General features: G+C 38.1%; 1 pseudogene; it reads left to right on the top strand.

Annotated features, from left to right (window-relative positions):
• The first annotated feature begins 8784 nt into the window (after positions 1-8784).
• On the top strand, positions 8785-8903 carry LOC145391113 (5S ribosomal RNA; annotated as a pseudogene).
• Positions 8904-9522: the final 619 nt, after the last annotated feature.

The raw sequence follows: 9522 nt of genomic DNA, 5'->3' as shown, positions 1-9522 counted from the left end.
TACTATGGAAATGATGGACGTCGTGTTTTGTCTTATTCGGTCACTGAGCTACTGAGTGTACACTACAAAAGGACGAATATCTGCACCAAGTTAACAGGAAAGAACTACAGTAAACCTGTATTCTCGCTGGTTGTGGAAGCTCCCTAACACGTTTTCCTGAGTGACTTATTTTGCTTATAAAACATTATTCTCCTGTTCTATATTACATAACCCTTCCAATACCCCGATACTCTTCATAAATAACGTACAAAAGGATATTAATCAGCCATATCCAAAAATAAATAGCTAAGAAAGAGGTGTTAGGGAGCTTCCATACCTAACGAGAATACAAGCCTTACCCTCTTTAGAAATTTTGCTTGTTCGACGTGGGATGTGTGTTAAGTTGTAAAGGGGTTCATGAAGGCTGTATCTAAGTCCTCCAGCTCGAAAAGTCTCCCCAAAGCTGCATATAAACGTCTTTCAAAAGTAACGATGAATCAATAAAGACTGAATGGGATAATAACAATGATATAAATGGAAAATAACTACGTATGGGTATTTAATGAGTATTTACAGCTTCCTGACATAATCAAAGCGGAATTTTATACGGCCATCAAGAACCACAATTTTTAGTATACATAGATTATTTTTTTACGGAACTCAGAGCAGTATTTTTTTTTTTTTTTTTTTTTTACTTAACTCAGATCAATAGCTTGTTTTTCACGGACTTAAGGACATGCCAGGCTATCCTCTGTTACTATGCATGGGATTTTCTTTAAGCACTGTTTATCACTTCTGTACATGATCTGAACACGTCAAGTCAAATCGCAACAACTATCAACTTGTGACGGTGTTTGGGGAGCACAGCAAAGACGCACCTGAACTCTGACCTTAACCCATGACCTAGACCCGTAACTTTGACCTGTGGCTTGACATGTGACCTCGACCTCTGACCCAATGCCACGAAAGTCGGATTATTTCCCGTGGCCATGACCTCTGACCCACTGCCACCAAAGCCGGATTGGCACTGAAGAAAAACGCCACACCCTAAATTCTGAACGTCAACTATGACCCTTGACCCTTACCTTCCATCGATATATACCACAGTCCGAGTCACTTCCTCCCGGACCCACACCCTATGTATCTGCCAAGCTGTATCGGAATCGGATCAGGCATTCATAAGATAACGCTGTGCCAACAAATTTGATCTTCACCGACGACCTTAGACTTGTGACCGACCAGTACTAATACCGCACCACTTCTTTCCAGATCCACAGACAATGTAGCCTACCAGTTTTGATCTAAATCGGATCAGGCACTGATGAGATATTATTAGTATATATATATATATCTATATCTATCTATCTATCTATAAATATATATATATATATATATATATATATATATATATATATATATATATATATAATACTTATTTAGACACACAGAAACTTGATCACGATAGCTAGCCTCTGGCGTCAAAACTTTTAAGTAAATACGGTGATTGGGAAAAATAAATCTATGTTATATTACCACAGTTTATAGCATCTTTACATAATTGAGAGGCGTGAAGTTGACTCCGGATTATTATAAAACGAAACTCAGTGCATTAGTCACGGGGGTAATGACAGGCCCTCTGGTGATGAAGTGGCTCACTAACCCGCCTTTATCCTACAAACATTTCGGGTGGAACGGCCCAACCGCTGTGTTACTAGTCTTTCCGCACGAGGACACGTTGGCAGAGTTTATTCTTGTTGCTACCAGACGATTTTATTCACTATAGTGGTCTTTTACGAAGGTATGAATGAAGGCTATACCTAACCCCTCCGGTTCGGAAAACCTCTCGGGGAAAAGAAATTCATCTGAAAATAGCAATATTGAAAGTTAAAAGACGTGCTATGGCTGAACCGGTCCATGAAGGCTACATCTAAACCACCTCATGAAAAAGCCTCTCGTTGACTAAATAAAATCGTCTTGAGCTAGGAAATAAAATACAGAATATCAAGAATTAAGTATAAAAGAAGTGGCCGTACTGCATATGCTAATCCGCCTTATCCGATCAACAAATCACGCTGAAGAAGCCAACCTGTGCGTTATAGGATCATTTGCTCTTTCAACCCGAGGACGGCCTTCTATATTCGGACGATTTTATCCAGCCGATTTTATTCTCAAGGGAGCTGTCTTGTCGCGAAGGGGGTGATGAAGGCCAGATCTAACCATTCCAGCTCTAAAAGTCTTTCCTAGGCTTAATAAAATCGTCTTGAGATATTAGCTATAGGTAACCCCTGTATGAAAAATCTTGCCCTAAACTGAATGAAATCGTCTGGAGGCAGCATGAAAAGTGGATAAAGGCCGTGATTGCATTTCAGAAGCTAATCCCACTTCATGCAACCTACAGATCATGGGGATTTAACTAACCTGTGTGTTTTAAGCTCACCTGCTCTCTCAACCCGAGATATCTTTTACGGTGTATTTTTCTTACTTTCAGACAGTTTTATCTGCGTAAAGGTAGATCAATATTAGTGAAAGGGTTTATGACGTCAATATCTAACACATCCAGTTCAATAAATACTGTCCTAGGTAAAAAAAAGTAATAACAATAACAACTACAATAATAACAATAATAATAATAATAATAATAATAATAATAATAATAATAATAATAATAATCCCATGACAGCTTCAAGGAAAGCCGTCTCAAACCTCTTTAGTACGATAAATATGAAAGAAATCTCCCTATACCGAAAAAAAATCGTCTGGAGGCAAAAAGAATTAAGTATACAGGAAATGCTCGTACACCACAGGCTAATCCGCTAATCCGCCTTTATCCGACAAACATATGAAGCGGAAGAAGGCAGCCCGTGTGTTATAAGCTCATTAGAAAAACATTAGGGAAGGAAAATAGAATAGAGGCAGGCTGGCGGGGGACGTAAATATACGGTGTCTTACAGGCTTACGATATAGCGGCCACGGTTCCCAAACTTACGATCAATTTCCTGTCATAACTTAAGATAAAAGGATAAGAAAAAAAATACTACGCCCCTCATAGTAGGGTCGCCAGGCTAGGCTACATTAAAGCAGATCAGGTTCTCAAACTTACGATTAATTTCCTGTCGTAAGATAATGGACAAGAAAGGCGCAAAAAAAAAGCCAAGATCATACTACCCCCATTCAGAGAGTAAGGACCCTAGGCTAGGCTACGAGTCAAGAATATTTATGGATAGGGGACCGACCTACGCCCCTGGAAGCGTTTGACAGGATTTTTAAAAAAATTACAAAAATGTATCTATATTAAAAAAAATCTCCACTCACTACTGGGAATCGATCCTCGAGCATATAGCACAGCATGGTCCGACCTGAGAGCCCTATACAGCATACACCTGACCACCAAGAGCCTACAAGGAAGCAAGTAGCAAATTTAAGCTAACTTCTGGCCGTATGATGCAGCGACCCAGGTTCACACTTATTTTTTTTTTTCCCCATCACATTCATATCAGAATTTCCCAACGTAACTTAAGATCACAGTTTAATGTAACTCAAGTTCACTGTTTTACGTCATAACTTAAGATCACAATTTCCTGTAGCAAATTTAAGATCATAATTTCATGTAAATGAAGATCACAATTTCATGTCGTAACTTAAGATCACAATTTCATGTACCTTAAGATCAAAATTTCCAATCGTAACTCAAGCCCGCAATTTCCTGTCGTAACTTAAGATCACAATTTAAGGTAACTTTAAGGCAACAATTTTCTGTCGTGACTTTAAGACCAAAATTTCCAATCGTAACTCTAAGATCAATATATCCTGTCGTAATCTAACACAATTTTCTCGCGTCATTTAGGATCTGTAACTGAAGGGGGCGACAAGGAGAGGAAAAGGTAAGTTTGCGTTAACTTGTGGGTTTTTGCTACTGGGACTCATATCCGTAAATTTATGACCAATCTTACGTCTCTATTTTTATTCATTATCTATCTATCTATATATCTATCCATATATCTATCTGTCTGTCTGTCGGCCTGTCTGTATATTTACGTAAATGAGAGCCAGATAATTTCCCGTACAGGTCATTGTGAATAAATAAATCGCTAAGGAGGATGGAATACGAAATCTCCTCCGCCAATGAGAAAACGATCCTGAGTGACAAGCCAAATAATTTCCTGTAGGCCTAATGTTGGGAACAAATATGACTACAGCCATACTATGGAATTCATATTAACCCTTTCCCTCCAACGACGTTTTAACAAATTTCTCGATATGGTTGGTGCTTTTATGATTTTTTTTTTAAGGCACTGAAGAAGGAACCAAAGGCCAGTACTCCCCAAGACTGTTCCAAAGAAGAAAAAAAATAGAGTTCGATTCTGCGTTTTTTTCGTTACTGTTAGTATGAATTTTAAGTTTTCATTTTTATTTCTGCCTTCCTGGTACAGTTCTGGAGTTATTTCGATATGTTTGGTTTATAGGGGATCATAGCTTGTGTTAATGGACAAACATGGAAATAAGTGATTGTCCAGGAAATAAATAGTAGTTGAGCATAAAGTAGTTAGGTTTGTCCATTGAAGTTATTATGAGGTGGTGCTCAGGGAGGTAAACTAAGGTAGATGTGGGTTTTATTTTTTGCAGGTATTCTGGCGTCGTTACTAGTACTGTGGAGTTATTCTTAGATGTGCTCTCTCTCTCTAATCACACGCCTCCTCGTAGCATAACTTCTGCGTGCATTAGCCTACCCAAGCAGTGAATGACGTATAGGAATTACAAGCCAGACTTCAAATCGTGTATTCTGCCACTGGGTTCCTTTGGTACGAAGTTAACATTACAATATTTTGACCTGGGGAGAATTAGACGATGAATTTGGTACATATAAACGCAAAATACAAAAATACGAGTAAATACAAATAGACTTTTTTTTATTTGTTCTGAATGGTATTAAGTTGGCATTAAAAGATTTTGATTTTGGGTGACTTAAAGGAAGAAATTAACACATAAGAAATAGAAAAAGAAATACGAAGAAATGTTTCGTAATATTATTGACATTTCTGCGTTTTGTCTTATAAGTTTGCATTAAAATACACACACTCTTTAGGTGCATGGTGAAGCTAAAATTTTCCACATACACACGAAATACAAAAATGAAAACAGAAGATTTTGTTATATTACAGACGCACCTGTGTTTTGTATGGTACTAAGTTTTCATTTGACGCACCTGTGTTTTGCATGGTACTAAGTTTTCATTTGACGCACCTGTGTTTTGCATGGTACTAAGTTTTCATTTGGATACACACTGTCTTTACGTGAATTTATCGAGGAAGAATTTTGCACATAATCACGTGAAATACAAAAATAAAGGAAGATTTCTTTATATTCCACATACGTTTGCGTTGGGTGGTAAGTTTTACACACTGGCTTTCTGTGCATTAAGAAAGAATTTTAAACAAAAGGCATTTGTAAAGAAATATTTCGATATATTACAGTCTGGTATGCAACTGAAATTTGTCGAGTAATAAATCTGCATTAAGGAAAAATATATACTGTTTTTTCGGTGCATTACCCACGAAAAATTGTACAAATACGCGAAGTCGACTATATGAAAAAAAGGAAAAAAAAAGAAAAGAGAATCGTCATATTGTACATTTGCGTATTATGTGGTACTACGTATGCATTAAGATATACAGTGCCTTTAAGTGCACTGTGAAGGAGGAATTTAGGTGCACTGTGAAGGAGGAATTTAGGTGCACTGTGAAGGAGGAACTTAGGTGCACTGTGAAGGAGGAACTTAGGTGCACTGTGGAGGAGGTATTTAGGTGCACTGTGGAGGAGGAATTTAGGTGCACTGTGCAGGAGGAACTTAGGTGCACTGTGAAGGAGGAATTTAGGTGCACTGTGAAAGAAGAATATACAGGCAGTGTTGACGAAATGCAAAGAAAGATTTCGTTATATTACAGACTAGTATACCTTTAGAATAGAACTGGTAAAACTCTGCATTCCGACACACAGTGCTTTTAGGTGAATTATCAATGAGTTATTTCACACAGTGGGAGTGGACGAAATATTAAGAATTCGTTATATGTAATGCTCATGTGTTTGGAGATGAATACAAGTTTAATTCGGACGATGCTTTAAGATTTTCCACGATACGCACTTTATGATCTAGTGAAGGAGATTACGGCTTTTTACATCCCTTGAGTTCGTAAAGTCTGTCCTAAGTAAAAAAAAAAATCGTCTGAAGAAAGAAATACTATACAAATATCTAAAGAGATAAATAAAGTAGGTTACCGGATTCAAGGGGTTCAATATTTGTTTACATCTTACGCATCCATGACAATAAACAATCTTGGTTTATTCCCTCATTTTCTCTCATCATTACCCGTCAAAATATTCTGCAATAGTTCAAAAGCCATCGAATATCGCACACAAGCACTGACAATTCAAACACAATAAAAGATCACTTGATACGACACCACACCATCACGTCTTCGTACAGTATATTACCGAATAATGAAAGTTGGAAGCTCGCGTGACACCTGGAAAAGCTTCTTCCCGTCCAGTCAGGTGAGATGTTTACCGACTACAGGGTTTGCGGGAATATTAACCTGTCCAGAGCAACGACATAAAGGATTGGAAATATTTTATGATTCACAGCTCTCACAGGTTGTGCGGACGACTTTGGCAACACACAAGATAAAACACTGCCACATACAGACCATCATGTGTGAAGTATTTTACTCGTCCTACTGACAAATGATAATACTTGCTCAGAAACAGTGAGCCAATAGTGTAGGCGATATGAATATACATATTCTTGCGTATATGTATGTATGTATGTATGTATCTATTACATATATATAATATACATACATATACATATACACTGATAGATAGGTTGATACACGGGTAGATAGATAGACAGATAGATATAGTGAGATAGATAGATACATGCATGCATACAATTATATATATATATATATATATATATATATATATATATATATATATATATATATATATATATATATATCTGAATAATTAATCTTCTTACAGGGAACGGGATAACTGAGACTGTTCTTAACCCCTTAACTGATTGCATTCCCTCGGCTGAATGAAGGTGTCGAGTAACTCTGAATACAGTAATCACAGCACCTCTCTCTCTCTCTCTCTCTCTCTCTCTCTCTCTCTATGCACATTATCCCGTTGGATTTATGGGTTAATGGCACTGCTGGGGAATACCGATTTCAGCATCAGCTTTTAAGACACGCAGGCAAAATGTTTCTTAATGTTTAGTTCAAATAAGGAAGCCAGAGTGAAGGTAAAAGTGTATAAATATGAGAGCGGGTGTGAAAGTGAGTGAGCACAGAAACCTGTTATAATGCGTTTAACGGAATGGTTGTAAAAAAATAATGGGCGTAAAAAATAATGGTTGTAAAACATTAATGGTGAACAATATTAAATGGCTGTAATAATAATTAGCGGCTGGAACACGAAGAGACTGTCTTCACACACCTGCGTCGAAACTATGCATCGCACCAGCTGGCATGTCAAATCAACTCAAAATATCAACCTGAGCAACTTTGTATTTCATTTAAAAAAAAAATAAATAAATAAAGTCGCTAAAATGCCTCCTTATAGGCGAAATTGAAAATCGCGTAGTAGTCAGTTGATGAGTCAGCTGACGCAACAGCTGACACGCTCAGTCAACTCAAAACTTCAAATATTCTCCAAAAGCAAATATTCGAATTTGCCTTGAATAGAAAAAAAAAAAAAAAAAAAAGATCCCCAGGTCTACCACTCATAGACCTGTCAGTTTCGCCGCAGGTAAAAATATTAATGGGCTTAATAGCAGAATGGTTGTAAAAATAATAATGGTTGTAAAATACATATTGATATAGAAATAAGTTTGTTTTGTTTTGTTCGTAATAGCTGTATACAATAATGGTTGTTAAAAACAACGTGAAAAACTTTTCGACAACGTGCTAAAATTAAGGTCGAGAGAGAGAGAGAGAGAGAGAGAGAGAGAGAGTATGCGACACCCGTAGAAGTCTTTTGGAGTGTGGGGTGAGAAGTGTATGCGAAAACTGTGCTGCACAGACTGTGTTTATGAGTCAAAATCTGTAATCTAGGAATCTAAACAGAGTGCCATTACTTATGGACAACTGAAAGGACACACTACTGCACCCTCTTATATGTCTGTCCCAAATGAGAGTGAATGCTGGTCGGGAGGATTTGTAGTCTCTCTCTCTCTCTACCTACCTACCTATCTCTACAAATCTGCTAGTCCCACTCACTGACACACGAGAACCATTCCTTACTGAGACAAGCGAATTAGTCCACCCCTCTCTCTCTCTCTCTATACCTACCTACCTACCTATCTATCTACCTACCTACCTACCTACCAACCTATCTCTACATATCTGCTAGTAGGCAAGCGAGTGAGTCTACCTTTCCCCTCCAACTTAATATCACCAGCGATGGACGTAAGCCAAACTCACTGGTATTTCCCGACCAACGGAGCGTGGTATAATTCCAGACACTGGGAGTATCATACCCGTCTTGGCACATAATCGTGATCCCCCTGCTACTTCAAGGAGTTCGGGTCAAAGTTCAGATGGCTTGGGTTTCTTGGTGTGTGTGTGTGTGTGTGTGTGTGTGTGTGTGTGTGTGTGTGTGTGTGTGTGTGTGTGTGTGTGTGTGTGTGTGTGAGAGAGAGAGAGAGAGAGAGAGAGAGAGAGAGAGAGAGAGAGAGAGAGAGAGAGAGAGAGAGAGAGAAATTTAAGTTCGGTAAATGGCTCACTTGGTAAGCTGCTGTACTCACGCAGTTGCAAGCGCTGGTTCGAATTACCGCTTCCCGTCCGATCAGCGAAGTTAAGCAACGTTGGGTCTGGTTAGTACTTGGATGGGTGACCGCCTGGGAACACCAGATGCTGTTGGCATCCCTACGTGTCAAGTGGGGTTGGTGGAGGATTAGTGCCCCTCCCTATAAAACAATTAACTCTAAGCCCTTGGCCACCCCGTTCGGGATACATGGCGTCTGGCAATGATGATGATGATGATGATGAAATCTTAGAGGAATCCAATTTTCTTCAAGATGTCTGTTAATCTATAGACCGTCTCTAACCTCAAGACTACGAAGAGAGAATTTAACTTACCAAGAAACGAGTTATATTTTCCTCCTTCAATGCAGTATGTTCGATTATTTTATTTTATTTAGATATATTTACTTTAATTAGATGGATATATCATTAAGGTTCTTCTGTACAGCACATACGTTGATATACGTTCATTCGGTAAAAACTAAAATTATTACATACGACTATCGTTCTTTTACTTTAACTTGGCCCAGATTTATGTCCTTTTGTACTGTAGCCTATTTCACGTAGTTCAGTGGCAGAATATGAAAAAAAGAAAAAAAGAAAATGCGGTTCCACATTCCAGTGCGCTTCTTCATGACTAGCATTATATTATAACCTTACTTCATGTTACAATTCAGAGTGCAAGATGGAGAGACGGCAATTTTAGGCCATGTTAGAATAAAAAAAAGTTATTATATTC

This window comes from Coenobita brevimanus, chromosome 16, assembly GCF_032717465.1.
Source record: "Coenobita brevimanus isolate Jiangsu-jjx chromosome 16, ASM3271746v2, whole genome shotgun sequence".
Taxonomy (NCBI): domain Eukaryota; kingdom Metazoa; phylum Arthropoda; class Malacostraca; order Decapoda; family Coenobitidae; genus Coenobita; species Coenobita brevimanus.
This window is presented reverse-complemented; position numbering and strand designations above follow the sequence as displayed.